The sequence below is a fragment of the Pteropus medius genome, unplaced genomic scaffold (assembly GCF_902729225.1).
Source record: "Pteropus medius unplaced genomic scaffold, Ma_sr-lr_union100, whole genome shotgun sequence".
In the NCBI taxonomy this organism is placed as follows: domain Eukaryota; kingdom Metazoa; phylum Chordata; class Mammalia; order Chiroptera; family Pteropodidae; genus Pteropus; species Pteropus medius.
Window position 1 is genome coordinate 5,544,754 of NW_024344241.1, and position 22,032 is coordinate 5,566,785.

Genomic DNA, 22,032 nt, shown 5'->3' on the forward strand with positions numbered 1-22,032 from the left:
CAGACTCCCCTGGGTTCAAATCCACGCTGTGCCACTTATTGGTTTAGCTGAGTGACTGTGCCTCTGTCTTCTCTTTCAGATAGGAATGGAACTTATTTCATTGGATTGTTGTGAAAACTAGACATGTTTGCATATGTAAAGCTTCTTAGAAAAGTTCAGTGTGGTGTTTGCCAGTACAAAATGACATAGCTCTTTTTTGTTTGTTGATCCTCACCAAATTTTATAGATAAGGAAACTGAGGCTTAGAAGGGTTAAATAACTTACTCAGGGTGGTGTGATTAGAAAAGAAGAGCTGGAGAGTATTAGCTTCTTTACTCTTTGTGCAATTGCTATCTATTGCAGTATTCTGTTTTACTTCTTTTTCAGCTGATCAAAAGTTTTATTTTGAATGTTTAAATTATCCCCTTTTCTTTTTCTTCCTTTTATCCCTTCTTTTCTCCCTTTCCTCCCATAAGTATATTTTTAGTATCTCCCATTGGCAAAATGCCCTCTCTATCCTCATGAATATACAAATACAAAAGGAGGCCTCCTGGTGCCTATGTCTCCCACAGAGGGAGAAGGTTCTTCCAGGGTAGCCACATGCCCTCCCCACTACCTTGATGTGGCTTAAAAGCTTTCAACTTTACTTTCCTTTGGGGCTCATTCAGCTGTCTCTTATCCAGGCACCATGCCTGCAAGGTCAGAAATGCAGAATTCATGAGTTTTTCACTTACCCACTAAAATAAACTCTTCTCTGAAGTCTTTTTCTAAAAGTGAGCCACCTTGTTCCTGAAGACATCATCTCCCAGCTTTGTCCACACCAAATGAGTATATCATTCTAACGAGATATAAAACTTTTCAGTGCTATATGATCCAGACTTCTCCCAGACAGTTCTGACTTTGTATACTTTTATTCTATTTGAGAAAGAGAATTCATTAGCTGTAAACCTAAATGTAATTTTTAAGAATGTGTATAACTGTAGCCAGAAAATATGATCAGGGTAGGATGATTTTCCTGTCCTAACCAATATACCATCAATGTTGGCACAGAAATCTAAACATTTTATTTATTTATTTATTATTCATTTTTTCTTTTGAAACCTATTTTATATTTGCAAGACCTTAACTTTGGTTTAGCCAAAGTAAACTAAGCTCACCTGGTTTTACTAAGTGTGTGTGTACATGTGTGTATGTGTGCACATGTGTGTGTATGTGTGCACATGTGTGTGTAAGAGCATGTGATCGTGTTAGTTTTCCTTCAAGACTGGTCTTATAATATTAAAAAACTGGGTTCTCATGGAGAGCAGGGATGTCTGGACATGCTGTGATGTCGAACCTCGGATGATAGCCATCCAAACTAATATGATTAATGATTAATGTGCTTCTTGTAGGTGATGTCTCCTGCCATTCCATGTTTGCAAATGAAGGCAGACGATGGCTGAACTAGAAGCCCATCACAGCCTGCCTTACGGCCTCTTAAAGGACTGGCAGTGCTGAAACAGGGAGGAAGCCAATCACAGCTACCACTTCCCACCCTGACCTCTGTTCCTTATCTTTGGATGGTTCCTTAAAAGGAAAGTCACCCTTAGAGGATGTGGAGCTGCTGGTCATCCTGAGTTTTCATCCAGTCTCACCCGAAGCCCCGGTAGGTGTCTAGCAGGAATTAGGGTCATTGAGGCAAGTAGCCATGCCTACAGATCAGCCAAGCACAGTTATCAGAGAATGCTCGGCCTCAGGAACCTGGGAATAAGGTTTTAGAGGACTAGAGATGAAGATGGGTTATCTCAACCCTCTGTTTCCCTGAATAAGAACCCATGCCTGGCAGCTTGCTCTCTCTCCCAAATCCAATAGAGTAGCAACAAAGCAAGCTGAACTTGTTTCAAAATGTTCCATATAGGGCTAGATTTTTCTTTTAAGTGTAATGGGTATCGAAGAGAGAATGGATGAAAATGCTTTTGCTGAGTGAGGAGAGAAACAATGAAGGGTTTTTTGATAACAATCACCAAGAGTTCAAGGATAAACATGGGTGAAATGGTCTGTCAATCCTGCCAAGTAGGGTAAAGGTATCAATAGCCCCAGCCTGCACTCAGAAACTTTCCTGGCAAAAACAAATTTGCTAAAACCCTGGCACTCAGATTTGCTGTGTAATGTCTTTACTTTCAAGGTTAAAAAAAAATGCAGAAGTCTGCTCTTATCTCAGAGATTTTGATTTAATAAGATTAGGTGCCCTGGGTTTGGGGTTTCTCAGTTTCCCAGGAGATTCTGATGTATGCCAAAGTTTAAGAACCATTGTTAAAACATGAGCTTCCCTTTGCCCTTCTTCTCTTGCCACCCACCAGTCTTCCCAGAGTTTATCGTCCTCCAAACTCCAGTTATGCTCATTACCCATGGGGCTTCCAGGCACATTCACAAATGTCACCACACACCACTGTGGTTCACTTTTCTGGGCCTGAGCCCTGCTTCTGAGTGGATCAATATATATGTAGCAGAAAAAGTGATCCTTGGAGAGACACATGATTCCCTAAAATAGTCCCTCTCTTTGAAAGAAACATAGCCTAAGCAACTTCTCATTGCTCTAAAGGGGAAATAAAAAAGCATGCTCACTTATCAGTGTGTGAAATTGTGCTTTCACCCTCTGACCATCTCTGCCTGGTTGTGCTATTGCGTGTTGGTAGATCACTACCACATTCTCCCTAGCCACAGAAAACAAAGTGAGAGGCATTATAAAGAATAGTCTTCAAGTGAGAGGGGACATGATCAGATTTGTTTTCAGGAAAATGACTCCACTGTGTTACCATGGATGATGGAGGATAATAGCTGGAGTCAGGGAGACCAGTTTGGAGGCTACTGGCAAAGTAAAGTTGCAAGAAGATAATAGTCTGAGCTGAGATCAGGATTAAGAAGAGAAGATGAATATGAAAGACGTCTAAAATATAATCAATGGATTGGGTGAAAGATTTGGTGATGGAGGAATTTAGGGAAATTTGAATGTCTGAGCTAGATGACTGAGAATATTATGATCCAGGAAAAGTTAAGAACCACTGATCTAAGGAAACTGACACGAAATAGAGCCATTAACCAGAAAAGAGATGTGCCTTAAAAACTGTGTGATATTTTGAAGCTTTTTAAAAAATGTCTCTGCTATTGACATGGGAATTGTATGGGTAACTCTGTGAATTATCAATAAACTCTAGCTCATGCAAAGAAATGGAGAGAAAGCGTGAAATAACTGTTTTTAGTGGTTTCTGGTTTTACACTCCACAGTGGTCTTACGCCTTTAGCCAAAATAAAGAGTTGCATGGTTGTGAGGGCAACAAGCATGAAATTGTTGCTGACTTCTACTTAAAATTCCTTAAAATCTTTACAGTAATAAAATAAGTTTAAAATAAGTATTGATACCTATAAATAGCTATTATTAATGTAATTAAATTAAATAAATAGCTATGAAATAAATAGCTTTGTAAGGTCTTATGATTATGGCTGTCATAATTATTAATGTAATTTACCAAATGGTAGAAACTACTGCAGAATGCCTGATTCTTAAGACACAGGAAATTTGGTAGGAAATGCCAAACTTTTGTTATGGTTTTTATTACAATCCAAGAGAACAATGGTGGTATTGTTGTCAGATATTTAAATGTGGCAAATAAAACAGATAAAAATTCCTTTTCTTTTACAAAATAATCTTTCTTCTGATCTAATAAAAAAGATGATCTTTAAAAAATGGTAAAAATGTAATAAAAAATAAAGTAATAAGATAAAAGCCAATCATTGACTCAAAAGCCATAGATAATTGTTAAAAATATTTACATGTATTTTTACCCTTTTTTAATAAAGAAATATACTTTTTTACATATTTGAAATCAAATTGCATATAACATTTTGTATTATAATTTTTTAACATCAGAATTAAGGTCCTTTCACTATTACTAAATGTTATTCAAAAACATGATAATAGCACTTTTCTCTTCTTTTTAAATGCTCCTTCAGTAGAAATATTGTGGTAAGCATAGAAGGTATTCTCAAGATATATCATTAGTCGTATATTTAAATGCAATCATGGAAACTTGGTCTTTTTGTCTCCTTGTCTATTTCATATAGATCTTTCAGTAGAAGCTCTCTTAAATGACCTTGATTTAACTAACTCTATGGATTAACCGATCCACTATTTACTCTATTTATCCATAGGCATGCTGAATCCTTGCAGCTAGTGGAATGCTGTAATACATGGACACACTTCTGCCCTCATCAGTTGATGTGTGCACTTATCACGAGTTGGTTGAGTATATTCCCAAACCTGTGCATGCCACTAGTGCATATTATAATAATTACACAATTTAATTATATACTACACAAACTAATAGAATATCTGTGTGAAAAGAGTTGTCATTTCCATGAATGTAACATAGAATGCTTTGGAAAGGCAAGTCACTTAAAATATTTTTGTTTAAAAATAAGTATGGGTAAAAATTCAATCATTTCTATATATTAGCAATCTATAAATTTGAGTCCAAATTTTAAAAAAATAACATTTATAATAGCCCACAACAAATAAAATATTTGGGTATAAATCTAACAAAGCGTGTACATGATCTATAAGCTACAAACAATACAATATTAAAGAAAGAAATAAAAGATGTAAATAAAAGGACGGACATACCATGTTAATTGATTGGAAAATTCAACATAGTAAAGATGTCAAATTTTCCTAAATAGATCTATGGATTTAGTACAATTTCAATCAAAATTTCAGCTGTACCATACATAGATAAACTGATTCTAAACTTTAGATTGAAAGGCAAAGGAATTAGGATAGCCAAAACAATTTTGAAAAAAAAAATTTTTGAAAAAAAGTTGAATGAATTACATTACTACAGTAAACAAGCAATACCAATATCAGACAAAACAGACTTTAAAACAAAAACTATAACAAGAGACAATGAGGGGCATTATATAATGACAACAGGATCAATCCAACAAGAGGATATAACATTTGTAAACATATATGCACCCAAACATAGGAGCACCTAAATACATAAAGAAAATATTAACAGATGGAAAGGGAGAGATTTACTGTCTATAATAATAGTAGGGGACTTTAACAACCCACTCAATTAATGGACAAATAGATTATTCAGACAGAAAATCAACAAGGAATAGGCCTTAAAGGACACATTAAAACAGGTGAACTTAATAGATCTATACAAAACTTTCCAACCAAAACCAGCAGAATATACATTCTTTTCAAGTGCTTATAGATTATTCTCCAGGATATATCACATGTTAAGCAACAAAACAAGTCTTGATAAATTTAAGATTGAAACTATATCAAGCACCTTTTTGGATCACAACACTATGAAACTAGAAAACAAAAACAAGAAAACTAGAAAAAACACAAACACAAGGAAGCTAAATAACATGCTACTAAACATCCAATGGGTCAATGAAGAAATCAAAGAGAAAATCAAATATACCTTGAGACAAATAAAAATGGAAACACAACATTTCAAAATCTATGGGACACAGCAAAAGCAGTTCTAAGAGGAAATTTATAGTCAAACAGCCTACCTCAAGAAACAAGAAAAATCACAAATAAACAATCTAATCTTATATCTAAAGAAACTAGAAAAAGAACAGATGAAGCCCAAAGTGAATAAAAAGAAGGAAATAACAAAGATCAGAGCAGAAATTAATGAAATAGAGACTAAAATCACTAAGAGCTGGTTTTTGAAAAGATAAACAAAATTGATAACTAAGAGCTGGTTTTTGAAAAGATAAACAAAATTGATAAACCTTTGACCAGACTCATCAAGAAAAAATAGAGAGGGCCTCCCAAAATAAAATAAGAAATGAAAGAGAAGTTACAACTGGCAGTAAGAAATACAAAAGATTATAAGAGAATATTATAAACAATTAAACACCAACAAATTGGACAATCCACCAAAATGAATTAATTCTCAGAAACATACAATCTTTTGAGAATGAATGAAGAAGAAACAAAAAATTTGAGCAAACTGATTACTAGTTTGAATCGGCAATCAAAAAATTCCCCCCAAAAGAAGGTCCAAGACCAGATGGCTTCACAGGTGAATTTCACCAAACGTTCGAAGAAGAATACCTACTCTTCTTAAACTATTTCAAGAAAATGAAGAGGAGAGAAAACTTCCAAACTCATTCTATGAGGCCAGCACTATCCCGATACTGAAATCTGACAAAGACACTACAAAAAAAGAAAATCACAGTCCAATATCCCTGATGAACATAGATGAAGAATCCTCAACAAAGCATTGGCACATATTTGACAATTTATTAAAAGGATCATATATCAAGATTAAGTGGAATTTATTTTAGAGATGCTAAGGATGGTTCAATATCTGCAAATCAATCAACGTGATACACCACATAAACAAAATGAAGGGAAAAAATTATATGATTTTCTCAATAGATGCAGAAAAAGCATTTGACAAAATTTAACGTTCGTATACGGTAAAAACTTTAACAAAGGAGGTATAGAGGAAACATATCCCTCAACATAATAAAGGCCAGATATGACTAACCCACACCTAGATCATACTCAACAGTAAAAAGCTGAAAGTTTTCTTCTAAGTCAGGAACAAAGATGTCCACTCTCACCACTTTTATTCAACATAATATTGGAACTCCTAGCCACAGCAATCAGACAGGGGAAAAAAAGCATTCGAAATAAAGAAATAAAACTATTACTATTTTCAAATGATATGATACTATACATAGACAACCCTAAAGATTCCACCAACAAACTATCAGAACTAATAAATGAATTCAGTAAAGTTGCAGGATACAAAAATTAATATTCAGAAATTGGTTGAATTTCTATACACTAATAATAACCTATCTGAAAGAGAATTTAAGAAAATCCCACTTACAATTGCATTAAAAAGAATAAAATACCGAGGAGGTAAAAGACCTATACCCTGAAAAATGTAAGGCACTGATAAAAAAAATGTTTTAAAGATACAAATAAATGGAAGGATATGCTATGTTCATAAATTGGAAGAATTAATTTGTTAACATTTCATAGTATCTTAAGCAATCTACACATTCAATGCAATCTCTATCAAAGTACCAATGGGATTTTTCACAGAATTAGAACAAATAATTCTAAAATTTATATGGAACCACAAAAGCCAAATAGCCAAAGCAATCTTGAGAAAGCCAAACTGAATAGCCAAAGCAATCTTGAGAAAAAAGAATAAAGTTGAAGGTATCACACTTCCTGATTTAAAACTCTACTATAAAGCTATAGTAATCAAAATGGCATGGTACTGGCACAAAAACAGGCACATATACCAATGAAACAAAATAGAGAGACCAGAAATAAACCCATGCTTTTATGGTCAATTAATCTATGACATAGGATGCAAGAATATACAGTGGAGTAAAGACAATCTCTTAAATAAATGATGGTGGAAAAAGTGGGCAATTACTGGCAAAAAAATGAAACTAGTCTACTTTCTTACACCATATACAAGAATAAACCCAAATGGTTTATGTAAGAGTTAAATGTAAGACACAAAATCATAAAACTTCTATATGAAAACATAGGCAGTAAACTTCCCAATATTTCTCTTAGTAATATTTTTTCTGATATATTTCCCTGGGCAAGGGTAACAAAAGACAAAATGAACAAAAGGAACTACATCAAACTAAAAAGCTTTTGCATAGCAAAAGAAACCATGAACAAAATGAAAAGACAACCTACTGAATGGGAGAAGATATTTGTAAATAATATTTCTGATAAGAAGTTAATACCCAAAGTTTATAAAAAATTCATACAACTTAATATCAAAAAACAAAAAAAAACTAATCTGATTAAAAAATGGGCCGAAAACCTAAACAGACATTTTTCCAAAGAAGACATACAGATGACCAACAGACACATGAAAAGATGCTCAACATCATTAATCATCAGGGAAATGCAAATTAAAACTACAGTGAGATATCAACTCACACCTATCAGAATGGCTATTATCAAAAAGACAACAAAAAAGTATTGGCAAGAATGTGGTGGGATTCTTGAATTATTGGAGGGATTGTAAACTGGTGCAGCCACAGTGTTAAATAACATGGAGATTCCTCAAAAAATTAATAGTACCATCATTGACCCAGCAATTTCACTTCTGAGTTATCTGAAAAAAATGAAAACACTAACTTGAAGAGATATTAGCATCCTTGTGTTCATTGCAGCATTATTTGTTACAGCCAAGGTATGAAAGGCCATCAATAAATAAATGGATAAAGAAGAAGTGTGATATATTCATCACTTTTTATGATGCCCTATAATTTTTTATTAACCACCAAACTCAGGTCATGATCTCAGTAGATAAGAATTATATGAGACATTTTATTTTAGTTATTTATTTTTTTAAAGTATCTAACTCAGTCTATTCACTTGAAATACTTCACCTTGGAATAAATTTTCTAAACAATATTTTCTTACATCTTCCCCTTCATCTTAAGACGAAGAAATTTGGATTTTAGTGCCTTTGTTGCTATGCAACAAGGTCAAGACAATGATAATTAGATTACTTATTGATGTAATTTTTCCAATAGTCAACCTTTGTTAGGACAGTTCTCTCTACCTTCTTCTGATTAAATTATTACCTAATGCTCAAGTACTTAAATTATTAACACAAATATAGTATATTTTTGATAGAATAATTCAGCTGAACTGAAAGAAAAGGGAATCTTTAAGCATGTCAAAGATAGAGAAGAAGTTACTTGTAGTCTTTTTCAATGTCATGTTTACTCCACACAATCATCCAAGGGTACCATCTTTGTTGTAGCCACTGTAACAACAAAGCCCAGACAATAAGAGGTTGTTTCCATGTATAAATTTCTTCCTAACATTTCTTAGGAAATTTATATGTTTTAATGAATCTCAAGAAAAGTTAATCAAGAAATTGGGAAAACTGGGAAAAGTATTATAATTCAATAAAGCTTAACAATCTACGTAGACATATTGCTTGTTCTAAGCAATCCAATGACGTCAAGCAAGAGCTGATGTGAGGAGGTGAAGGTTAAGGGTGACATTTCCAGGAACTGGGACAGAAACACAGAATGGCCATGATCTCATCAATCAGAGCCTCTGTAGCTGCTGCCTTGTGTGTGTGTGTGTCTGTGGCTTGTCTGTTGCAAGTGGTGACTCACTCTTGCAAATAAAACAAATTTTAATAATTTTGTATGCATTGCATACTTTACAAATCCTATGAGTGGAGTTCTATGAAATAACAAGTTTTAGAAGCAAAATTAGTTCTTTGACAATCTCATAAGTGATTCTGTGTAGTGCTATTAAGTGTTACATTATTCAAATACTATACCTAATATTTGCTGGCATTTCTCATTGTTTGAATATTCTCTATAACTACACTGTCTAATATAGTAGCCACTGGCCACTTGTGTCTACTGAACACCTGAAATGTGACTCATTCAAATTGAGTGGTGCTAGAATGAGTATGAATAAAAAGAAGCAAAATATCTCAATAGGTTTTATATTGATTATATATTGATATAACATTTTGGAAATATTAGCTTAAATGAAATATATCATTAAAATTAATTTCACCTGTTTCTTTTTACTTTTTAAATGTGGCTATAAGAACATTTAACATACTTAACATGTGTCTCATGTTATATTTGTATTAGCGCTAATCTATAGGTTACAGCTGTTTGTAGATACAACTAAACTTCATTTTTTAATTTACAAAACAAAATTTTAGATCTTCATAATAATGAGTAAAAAGTATAAAAAATGTTGGAATTATATTAAGCATAACGTAATTTCTGGAATTCAACAATTCCCCAAAGTCCTATCTGGCAGGAATTTTGAAACACTAGCAAAGGGCACCAGCTTTGAAGTGCAGTGTTCATTTTCTGCTCCACTGCCTCAACTCCTCTGATGCTGAGCCTCCTCACATGTAATGTTGGGATGATAAAAAACACCACACCATGTCATGAATATTTTAAAAAATAATACAAGACATCATTCCTCCCCCTGAGCTGCTTCAAGTTTCTTGGAAACCCCATGGCCTTCTTCCTCTGGGACTGGGCACCTGCTATTTGCAGTGTCCTGCTGTTTCCCTACCAGCCAGATTAGGCTCATATGGCCTGAGCGTCCTTACTCCATTCCTATAAGATGAACAGTTAACAGTTACAGATTGCCAACTTAGGCCACAGCACTGTTCTATGAAATTTGTATAGCCCATGAAATAGATACTATTATTACTTACCTTACAGATAGGCACACTTAAGTATAGAAAAGTTAATTTATTCTAGGAGATCCAGCTAATGAGTAGCAGAGCCTGAATTCAAACCAGGCAACTGGGTTCTAGAGTCTACAAACATTTTTTTTTTCCTTCTTTCATTCCCTCCCTTGCTTCCTTCCTTTCTACTTCCCTCCCTCCCTTTTCCCTTCTCTTTTTCTTCCTTCTCCCTTTCTGCTCCCATTTCCCTCCTCCTAAACCCTTCCTTCCTTCATTCCTTCCTTCCTTCTTCCTTCCTTCCTTCATTCCTTCCTTCCTTCCTTCCTTCTTTCCTTCCTTTCTCCCCCTCTCCTCTTCTTTCTTCGAGACTTCAGGCTGAGCTAAGTATTCTAATTCAGGGCCAATTGTCCTTTGTGGTCCATGCCAGGGCTCTCATCTCACTCATTCTCTGTCCTCCCATCCCTATCCTATTTCATTCTCACTCCATAAAGGCAACCACATTTATGTTCTTAAGTTGTTTCTTTCCATTCGGTTATTTTCTTGCAGAATGTACTCCAATTTACCTTCCTGTAAGACAGAGTAATCATAGTACCCACTTCACAGACTTGTGTCAAGGAAGAAATGACTGCCTGTACTGTATATATATATATATATATATATATATATATATATATATATATATATATATATATATATATATATATATATATACACACACATATGTATGTATATATATATATATACTGGATGAGGGTTCATTGACATTAAGTTTCTGTCATCCACATGTAAGTTTTTCAAGTCTAATTTTGTAAATTTATCCCTTATGATTGATATATTTGCATTCTCCTAACAAATAAAGGTTTTAAACATGTTATATACTTGCTGGTCTTGTGGGATTCTCTTCTGTAAATTGCTTGTTCATTTTTTTTTGCCCATTTTTTTCCCTATTGCCATTGATATTCTTTACTTGTGGATTCGAAGGCCCTAGCTATTCTAGATACAGATACATAATTTTAAATATTGCAAACAGCTTCTCTCTTGCAATCTCTCTTTGATTCTGATATTCTTCTTTAAACAGAAATCTTGTCTGCACACTTAGTCACTAAATAAAGCAAACTCTTTAGGCCCTGTCCTGCTACAGAGACTGAACAGGCTGAGTCCTTTGACCAAGGAACAGATCTCTTGGACAGTACTTTACAGTTACTTCTAATGCTCATTCAGTTTACCTTTTCTCTATATTTAACTCTCATTCATCAATTCATTATTCTATAAAATATTTGTTTTGAGAATCTATCGTGTGTAGTCAGTATTATAGGCATTGGGATATAAGAATGAACAAACAGTCAGGGTCCTTGCCCTTAGAATGCTTGAGGGATGGGGGAATACAAATAATAAATAAATAAATAAATAAATAAATAAATAAATAAATAAATAAATGAAAGATAGATAGATAGATAGATAGATAGATAGATAGATAGATAGATAGATAGATAGCAAAATATGTGTCTAAATCTTGGAGTCAACTAAGATGTTGTTCAATAAACGAATGAATAAATAAACTGCGGTATTCCAGGCAGTGGAATATTATTTAGAACTAAAAAGAAATGAACTATTGAGCTATGAAAAAGAACTGAAATGCATATTACTAAGTGAAAGTAGCCAATCTGAAAAGGCTACTACTGTATGATTCCAAGTACGTGACATTTTGGAAAAGGTAAAACTATGGAGACAGTGAAAAAACCAGTGATCGTCAAGGGTTACAGGAAAGGGAGAGAATAGGTGGAGCACAGAGGATTTTTAAAGGAGCAAAACGATCCTGTATGATATTATAATTGTGGCTACATGTCGTCACACTTTGTTCAAACCCATAGAATGTATAAGACCAAGAATGAACCCTAATGTAAACTATGGACTTGGAGTGATAATGATGTGTCAATGTAGGTTCATTGATTCTAACAAATGTACCACTCTCATGGGGGATGTTGATCATGTAAGAGGTTATGCATGAGTGGAGGCAAGAGGTATATGGGATATTTCTGCACTTTCCACTCAGTTTTCCTGTGAACCTTAAACTGCTCTGAAAAATAAAGTCTATTACTATATACAGAAAAAAAATAAAGAGGAAGAAGATGAAGAGTGACAGCGAGACTTTTTTAGACAGCTTGGTCAGAGAAAGCCTCAGACCTAAAGGAAGTGAGGGAGTGAGCCATGAGTATATCAGGAGGAAGAGAATTCCAGGCAGAGAGAACAGCAAGTGCAAAGTATCTGAAGTAGGAATAAGCTTTGTGTGTGTTCCAGGGACAGCAAGCAAGACAGAACGGCTGGGGCTGAATGTGAGAGAGAGAGAGTAGCAGAGAGTAAGTCTAAGGAAGTAGGCAGGAGCTAAATCATGCAAGAGCCAGCTTATAGACCATAGTATGAACTTTGCACTTAATTCTTCTCCTGACTGACATAGACATTCTTTCTTTAGTTAACATCTCAAGCTCAATATTTCCTTTCGAGGTGACTGGCTGTTCAGCTCTGATTCATTACGTACCTATATTATGGTTTAAAATAAAAAGGCAATCTCATTTATCATTCTTGGAGATCATCTCCCCACTATCTACCAGTTATAAGATGTTGGGAAGTTTAAACAAGATAGAAATATGTAGGAATAATAGATTAGCCCCTGTATATGTAAAGAGTATGATTATTGTTAAAATTATGCATGTTGACACAATATAGAAAGATGTTTATTTCTAACTAGCAGAGATAAGTCATTTGTAGCCAACCGAGAATTCAAAAACTCTTTTAAGTAAGACTGTTGTAAGAGTTTGGAGAAATTAATCCTTTAAAGTTGGAATTAAAAAAAAAAAAGTCCTTACCTATTGCCCTGCTATTTCCTGAATAATTTAGTGCAGTTATCTATTGGTTCAAAATGTTTTCAATTAAGAAAGACAAAATTTCCTCTCCCAAATTAATCAAAATCCACTTTAAGTGACTTTAATTAGCAACCAGAAAAGATATTTCATCAACTTGAAAAGTAAACTAAGTGAATTTGGTTCATTATTGGAAGTGAAGTCGAAGGAAAATTAAAAATAAAACAGCATGTGCTTTAAATTTCCTATTGCAAAATTTAATAACAGGTTTTATATTAGACTGTGTATCAGGCAGCTTGGTTCAGAAGACATCTCTGAGAACATATCTAGATCCCCAGGTCATGATTTTGTTCTCTTCCTTTGTTCAAGGAAGATATGATTTGTTATTTTCCCATGGAAGCTATTTTTCAGTAGCTTGTACCCACCAGTTCCTCTGCTATATGGCTTTGTGAATACTGTTTCCTCTACCCAGGACACCTTTCCATCCTCTCTTCATTTAGTTCTCTCCTACCGGTCTTCAAATATCAGCTTGTTTGTCAAATGTCACCTCTTCATGAAGGCTTCCCCTGACCTCCCAGAGCAGAGTGCCTCTGTTTATAGCACTTATCAAAGTGGCATTTGTGGGGCAGGGTCCATGTCTTCATTTCACACTGTATCCCTAGTTCTGGGCACCACAATGAATATTTGTTGAATAAAGGAATGAATGTGAGGAATTTGTACCATCATTAGGGGGGCAATTGCTGTTGAAATACTTGAACTATCGGATGCAAAGATCCAAAAACGTCTTATTTGGGAATTCTGGCTTTATTGTGATTAAAGCTGTATCTTCAACTTTTTTTGTCATGACCAGATGATTTTCGATTTCCTCGTCTTTTGATTCAAGGTTCAATGTTGTGAATCACAGTAAAAACTGGTAATGGCTTTTCCTATTCTGATAAAAATCCCCAATAGCCAAAGAAAGGGGCTTCATAACAACATTGGATATGTATATAAACCAGGTCAAGTTTTGAGGTCAACTTTTGAGAAGCCCTGAATCCATGGTTCTTATTTGCTTTTATATTTGGCAGCAACTATTTCCTTATCACCTTCACCAGTTGTAATAAAGGAAGCCTAATAATAAAGCATAAGATGAACTGAGGGAAGCAGGAGAGAAGGGAAAAGGGGAAGCAAAATTTTCAGAAGAATTACAACTCCATATAGTTTTTCCCTAGAATATTTTCTGTAGAATAACTGATATGCAGCCAACTCCCCAACTGTTTCCTTTGTATACTTAGCCCTTTGCCCAAAGAAACTCATCTTATAATTATTATTCTCTTAAATGTTTTCAAATGTAAATGTGATAAATTATAAATTCCTTCAATAATTAAAAAACAGTTTGTGTATATGAAAATAAATGGAACACCAAAGCAAAACAGAAAGAAGCCAATTTAATATAAATCTAGGGCCCATTAGAAACTCTGGGGGCCAGAAGTCTTCTATGTGGTCTGACATTTTCCAAACTGTGGTCCATAGATCATCAGATTCAATATCAATGAAAAACTTTTAAAAGTGGAATTTCTGAGAGTTGGCTTGTCGTTCTTGTTTTTGATATGTTGCCCAGATGATTCTCATGAATTCTCTGGTTTGAGAACCTCTGACCTAGTCTGCCCTATTGTTTTATAGATGAGGAAGATTAGGCAGGTCCCTGGGATTATGTAGCTGGTAGGCAGCAGGAATCAGACTGACCAGGGCCTTCTTCTGTGATCACTGTCAGACCCAGAGCTCTCAGTGAGGCCTGCTAGTGCTAAAAATAATATACTTTCTACAGACCTGCAGTGTCGCTGCTTCCTGTTCACCCCATCCTGAAATCTCTGCAACTATTAACGTTGTGACCACTAGAAAGCACCACATCAAGGACTTCAATTTCAGCAAGTCTCCAGCTAGAGATAACTGGGGGCTTTAAAAATGCTCCCACCTGTTCCTTCATGACCCAGGACATCCCACAGTGGGGTAAGGGAAGAAGCAATGGCAGAGAGCCAACTCACTTAGTAGAAGCCTAAAACATGAAGAGTGCAGTCAGGCCATAAACAAAAAGCCATTTTGTAGCATTTTCCCTGTGTTCAAAATAGCAACCATCTCATTTAGTTGAAATTTTTTTTGTCAGATTTACCGCAACATTTTATAGCCTGCTAGGAATGTCACTAGTGTTTTAAAAGTTCAGGCCCTGTCATGACTTTGGAGTGAGCAGTCCTCACAGAGGTCAACAAAAACCACCCAAGACCGAAAGGCTGTGTGATCAACACAAGTAGCAAAAATCTCATTGCCCTTGAGAAAGCAATTCACTTTTTTTTCCAGAACTGAGAGCTATGTTTACTAAACACGAAGTCCGAAGTAGAAAGCATCACTTTTTTATCATGAGGACTCAAAGGGAAGAAAAGAGTTGTTACTCAGAATAACTTTCCCATCTTAACCAAAAGTTTAACTATAAAGAATGAACTTGTGAAGTCTTCCCAAGGGTGCTGAGCTATTCATAACTCTGAAGTACAGCAGGCTCCCTGCAAAGGTCACTGTTGTTCCCCTTCCTGCCCTTCATCATCAGTGTGGTTAGTACAGCAAACCAGTGCCTGTGTGGGGTGGAGGAACACAGCAAGGCAAGCCCATTTGTTTTAGTTGAAGTGAAATTACAAGTGGTGGAAAGTCCTCCTGGAAACCAGTGAGTCAGCCGATATGTGGGAATGTGGGCAGGGGCTACCTAGTAAGGGCAAAGTCTGAACAGCTCAGTGCAACCTCCAAGCCAAGCATTGCTCACTTTCTCTCTGAAAATGGATGATCCCCAGGCCAGATCAAGACAACCAGAGCCTGTCCTTGCCCCTTCCAGCTAAGTGATTGGCCCTGGAAACCAGTGCAGTGGAAACACTAGAGCCAAGATTGTGGTGTTGGTAGGAGATAGTCTCATCTCAGTCCATGCTTTCCTTCCACTGGTACTCCACTTTTCTCCCTACTCCCACCCAAACAAAGCATCTCCAGGAACCCGCATTGTATCTCTTTGCCCTATGTTTCCAGTTCTGGGACTTCAATATTTTACAGTTTTAGTTTAGTGTTAAAAGTACTTATTAAGACACAGGAGTGACTTTAAAGAAGACAAAGGTTGATGGCATGTTGGTGGACTTCACTGCAACTATGACACCTATGCGAACAAAAGTGTTTCCTATTTTGCTCTAAAGGTTGCATTCTGAACAAGGCTTACCTCCCCCCAAAAAACAAACTCTCTCACTACATAATGCCTTCCAGTTATACTCCTACCAATACCATAATGATCCACGCGATACATGGACAGGGAACGGGGAGCTATTGTGAAGAGAGGCAGAAGAAATCATTTGGTTGCCAGTAACCTTCTCTTGGGAGTCATTCCTGGGTGTCTTCTCCTCTCCTATCTTCTCCTGAGAAGTAGTTACCCTTGTGAGGCCCTCCAACCACAAGCTCTAATGGAATCCAAACTTCCTCCGAAACTGGATACCAGTGGAATCCCATGAGCCCAAAAAGTCATGTTAAAAAAGAAGAGATAAGATAATTAATGCTATTAAGGCAAAATATTCTAAGGCAATGGGGAATATAAAGAGTCAGCATGTAATTTCATTTAAGAAAAGTCAAGGGTCAAGGAAAACAAAACTGGGGAAATGGTCACATGAAAAGTCTCCCCACCATGGAAGAACAGAGCTCAGAAAACCCCCCACTTCTACTGAGCTTTGCTCAATAACTGTTCTTCCTGGAAGCTTGCTGGTGATTGTTATAACCCTCTCACAAGGGGTTTCAAAATCCTATGCTGTGGTGGGGAACTATGAAAGACCCCAAATAACCAAAGCAATATGGAGAAAGAACAAAGTTGGAGGTATCATGCTACCTGATAACATACAAGAAATCAAAGTAGCATGGTACTGGCATAAAAACAGATACATATATCAATGGAACAGAATAGAGAGATCAGAAATAAACCCACACCTATATGGTCATTTAATCTATGACAAAGGAGGCAAGAATGTACAATGGAGTAAAGACAATCTCTTCAACAAATGGTGTTGGGAAAACTGAAGAGATACAGGCAAAAATATGAAACTAGACCACTCTCTTACATCATATACAAGAATAAACTCAAAATGGATTAAAGACTTAAATATAAGATCTGAAACCATAAAACTCCTAGAAGAAAACATAGGCAGTAAATTCTCTGACATTGCTCTTAAAAATATTTTTATAGATATGTCTCCCCAGACAAGGGAAACAAAAGACAAAATAAACAAATGAGACTACATCAAACTAAAAGGTTTCTAACAGGAAAATCAATGAATAGGAAAAGATATTTGCCAGTGATTTTGATAAAGGATTAACATTCAAAATTTATAAAGAACTCACTCAATTTAATATCAAAAAAACTAGCAATCCAATTGAAAAATGGGCAGAGGACCTGAATGAACACTTTTCCAAAGAAGACATACAGATGGCCAATAGACATATGAGAAGATGCTCAATCAACATCACTAATCATCAGGGAAGTGCAAATCAAAATCATAGTGAGATATCAACTCAAACTTATGGAATGGCTATCATCAATAAATCAAACAGGTGTTGGTGAGGATGTGGAGAAAAGGGAACTCTTGTGCATTGTTAGTGGGATTATGAATTTGTGTGGCAACTATGGAAAATAGTATGGAGATTCCTCAAAAAAATTAAAAATAGAACTACCTCATGACCCAGCAATTCCATTTTTGGGTATTTATCCAACAAAATCCAAAACTCTAATTTGAAAAAGTATAAACACTCCTATGTTTATCACAGCATCGTTTACAATAGCCAAAATAGGGAAGCAACCTAAGTGCTCACCGATATATAAATGGATAAGGGAAATATGGTACATACGTACAATGGAATGTTATTCAGCCATAAAAAAGAATGAAATATTGCCATTTGTGACATGGATGAACCTAGAGGGTATTATGCTAAGTGAAATGATTCAGACAGAGAAAGACAAATACTACATGATTTTTCTTATATGTGGAATCTAAAAATCAAAATAAACAAAACAAATTCATAGATACAGAGAACAAATTGATGGTAGCCCTATAGGAGGGGAGTTGGGAGTATGTGAGATTAAGAATTACAAATTGGCAGTTATAATAATAGTCATGAGGATGTAAAATACAGTATAAGGAATATAGTCAATAATATTGTAATAACTATGTATGGCATCAGTTGGGTACTAAACTTATTGGAGTGATCACTTTGTAAGGTATATAAATGTCTAACCACTATGTTGTATACCTGAAACTAATATATTGCATGTCAACTGCAATTGAAAAATAAATAAATAAAAAAGAACCTACTACAAAATGAACAAAATGGACAGTGGCCATAGCCTCAACAGCTTAGATAAAAGAATAGAAACTTAAAAGGCATTTTCTTAAGGAGAATTGTAAAAGTAGAAGACACTTTTATTTACCCCTTCCTGACCTTTTAATTGAGAGTTTTGGGTAGTACTTTTGGGAGGGTTTGATATGAGTTCTCAAATATTCGAAAGTGTATATGAACTTAGAAACACAGAAATCCATGCCTACTTCTCGCCTGGAGGAGTATAAGGCTGAAGCTAGTGAGGAAACATGGACAGTAGGGAAGAGAGAGAGAGAGTGCTAATTTCTGAAGCTGTACATCTGCCATTTGGTAAACCAAAGATACATAAGATCCCCCACAAGTCAATCAGATCCCAGGTAGTGTACCTGAGCTTGAGTCGTCTCAAAGGGATTCTACTTAAGAAGCTCTATGATGTACCTCTAGGAGATAGAAGCTGAAGAAAGGTAGCAAGAGGTCAATCTGTGCATTTGCCTACATCAGGAAACTGAGAGAAAGTTCACTTAAGGCAGAATTAAATAGCACTAATAGGTAAGACTTTTGCCTACTTTACTCCAATCCCTGCTTTGTCCTGGCAGGGCAAACAGGAGAGAGAGAGAAGTAAGTGAAGGAAGATGAGATCAATTACTTTTTCACCAGAGCAGGTCCCCAGGAAAAAGGGATTGAAAGCCTAAATTAAAAGAAGAGAAGAAATGTTAACTTGAATAAATTTTAACTTTTACTTGAAACATTAACTTACATTATCTTATAATGTAAGATATAATCAGACTTCTTAATTTTTAAAAATGATGTCAAAATTGTGGAATTTTCCTGAGATGTCATTTTCGGGGATAGTAGATCTGAAATGGTATATTTTATAAGAGAAATAAAAATATAAAATAATGGAAAAAAATGTTATGGCAGGATGACAGGTATGGGTGGGTGTACTCGCTCAGACCTATAAATATCTCACGGTGGCATTATTGAGGACCAGCTAAGCTGGGGCTTGGGCTGGGCTCATGTGGGTAACCCACCTGAAGTCAGATGAAACTTTTTTCTCCTTCTGCTTTCACTGACTGATTCAACAAATATTTGTTGGGTCCTTCATCATATGTTGGGGACAACTTCTCTTCTCCAGGCTATTTTCTCTAAAATATCCTATATAACCTGGTTCTGATACATGTACAAACCCGGTGGCCTGCTCTAGTTGGCATGAAAGCATAAATGTCCATTGCTCCAGTGTAGAATCCAACTAGAAGAGGACGTACCCCGGAAGAACGATGCAATAGCCCCTGTGGAGCTTAGAGTCACTATCCTTCGCAGTTTCTTCTCAACACATCTCATACTGGAGTCCAAAGCCCTGTCTATATTCTTCCAAAAGAACTTAAGCTAGATCCCACTAAGAAAATGAGGACTGTGCTGGAGAGGTTATGTACAGTCTCTCTGGTAGACAGCCCCAAACGAGCCCTCCCCGCTGAGACGTCAGACCTATTAGGAAAGCCTTCTCAGACCCTTCAGACTAGCTGATTGCCACAACATGACCTCAGTTGGCACCAACTGGACAGTTTTTTGGTTATCAGTTTATATTTCCTTTCTCTTTTCCTTAGTCAATCAGAAAGCAGGCTGTGAGATTTATCACCTCAAGCAGACAGCTAGACAGAAAGCAGAAATAATCGATGTCTTCCTGGCTTTTGCTTTCAAAAGCCTAAAACAGCAAATAGAGTTTGAAAGAGCTTGCCTCACAGCAGAAAGACATCCCCTGAGCAGGGAAGAAGAAGAACATCACACCCAAGCAGTAAAGAACGAGGGCCTGCTCCATGCATGTGTACATACTGCCCAACTCACCCATGAAATCATAGGTGAATTCATAGGCTGGTCAAATTCCCATATATTTGAAACCATTAAAATATATTTAAAAAAAAAACAAACAAACAAAAAGAAATCGATGGTTATCTTTTGTGGGATGCAAGTTTCTGTGCCAATTACACTAAGGACCCAATCTCCCCTGTCCTAACCTAACATTTTCATTCTTATGAAATCAGGTTAATACGGACCTCCAGAGTTTAGAAAGATAATTACAGCTTCTTTAATCTTTAATTGGTGCCTGAATGGCTTTGAATGCAAGCCTCAAATATAATGAGAAAGGATTTTCTTGTCCTTTCTATTAACATGACACAATAGCATGCATATCAAAGGGATCTCATGTTTTTATTTTAAGTATAGTATTTAAATAATGTGACATTCAAGACTATGTAACAGAATCAAGACTCAAACCTGGATTTTCTCATTCCAAGCCTGTTGCTGATAGAAAGACTGAGTTCTTGAAATAAAACAGGTCTGAATATCATAGCCAAAACTTACACCTTGAAAAAGAGGACACATACTTGTGTAGAGGAGCAGTGTGGGTGCCTATGCCAAGAGGGTCCATTGGGCCAGTTACAGTGTTGTTATCTTTGTGAATTTCTATTGCTTTTAAGGCCCAAAGATCTGGGGATTTCTAGGATAATGTATTTTTTTTAAGTTGTTTTTTTTTAAGAGTTTTATTAAAATAAAGCTAACATACAATATTGCATTAGTTTCATAGGATAGTGCAGTTTTGAATGTTGGAGAAGGCTGCCTCATTCCTTGAGGACTCAAGTCTGAAACAGATCCAAGAACCCAGAAGTAACAGCCAAAGTATTGGGTGTGTTGCGGGGGGGTGGGGGTGGGGGGGACACTAGTTTATCTGACAAACATCTTTATTTTTACACAAAAATTGCAAGTGGATTGACTATATCAAAAATAAGCTTTGTTTCAGGGAATTCCCTACCTATTCATGGTAATCCTATGGCCAATAGAAAGCTGCTTAAATGAAATGCATTTACTCAGGAGCCACTCAGTGAAAAGTATCTTATGTAGCTGGCTTCAGTGGCTGAGAGATGACCCTTCAATAATGCACTGTTTAAGCTAAATGGATTTTGAAGGTTCTATTAAATTCTTGACAATTGTTTTAATTGAGGATGGTAATGATTAAATGGAGATTTGAAGTGATCTATAAATTAAGATGCAGAGAAAACGTGACAGAATACATTGAAATGCCCACTTGTTTCTGGAGCTATTATAATCTGAGCATAAATAGGACTGTTAAGTGGAGACTAATTAGTTTTCCCCATGGAAAAAGAAATGACAGCTATAATTCCAATAGTGACACCTGAATCAAGACATTCGTCTTTTTTTTTTAATTCTTTTTCTTTTCTTTGGTGACATTGGTTAATGAAATCCAGTAAGTTTCAGGTATACAATCTAACAGTAAGGCATATATATATTGCATTGTGTGCTCCCTTCCCATAATTAGATTTCTTTCTGTCACCACATATTTGACCCCTTTCACCCCATTTACCCTCCTCCTCCCTGCTCCTCCCTACCTTCTGGTAACCACTAGTCTATTGTCCACGCATTCAATTTTTTGTTTAATTTTACTATCCCACAGTCAAGTTCAAAAACTATTATCTGAGGAAGATTAGAAGGCACAAAATGGGGATAGGAGAGTAAGGTCCCAAATACACTGTATTTGCCATTTTTTAATATAAATTTCTCTAAATCTTTATTTCCTGTTT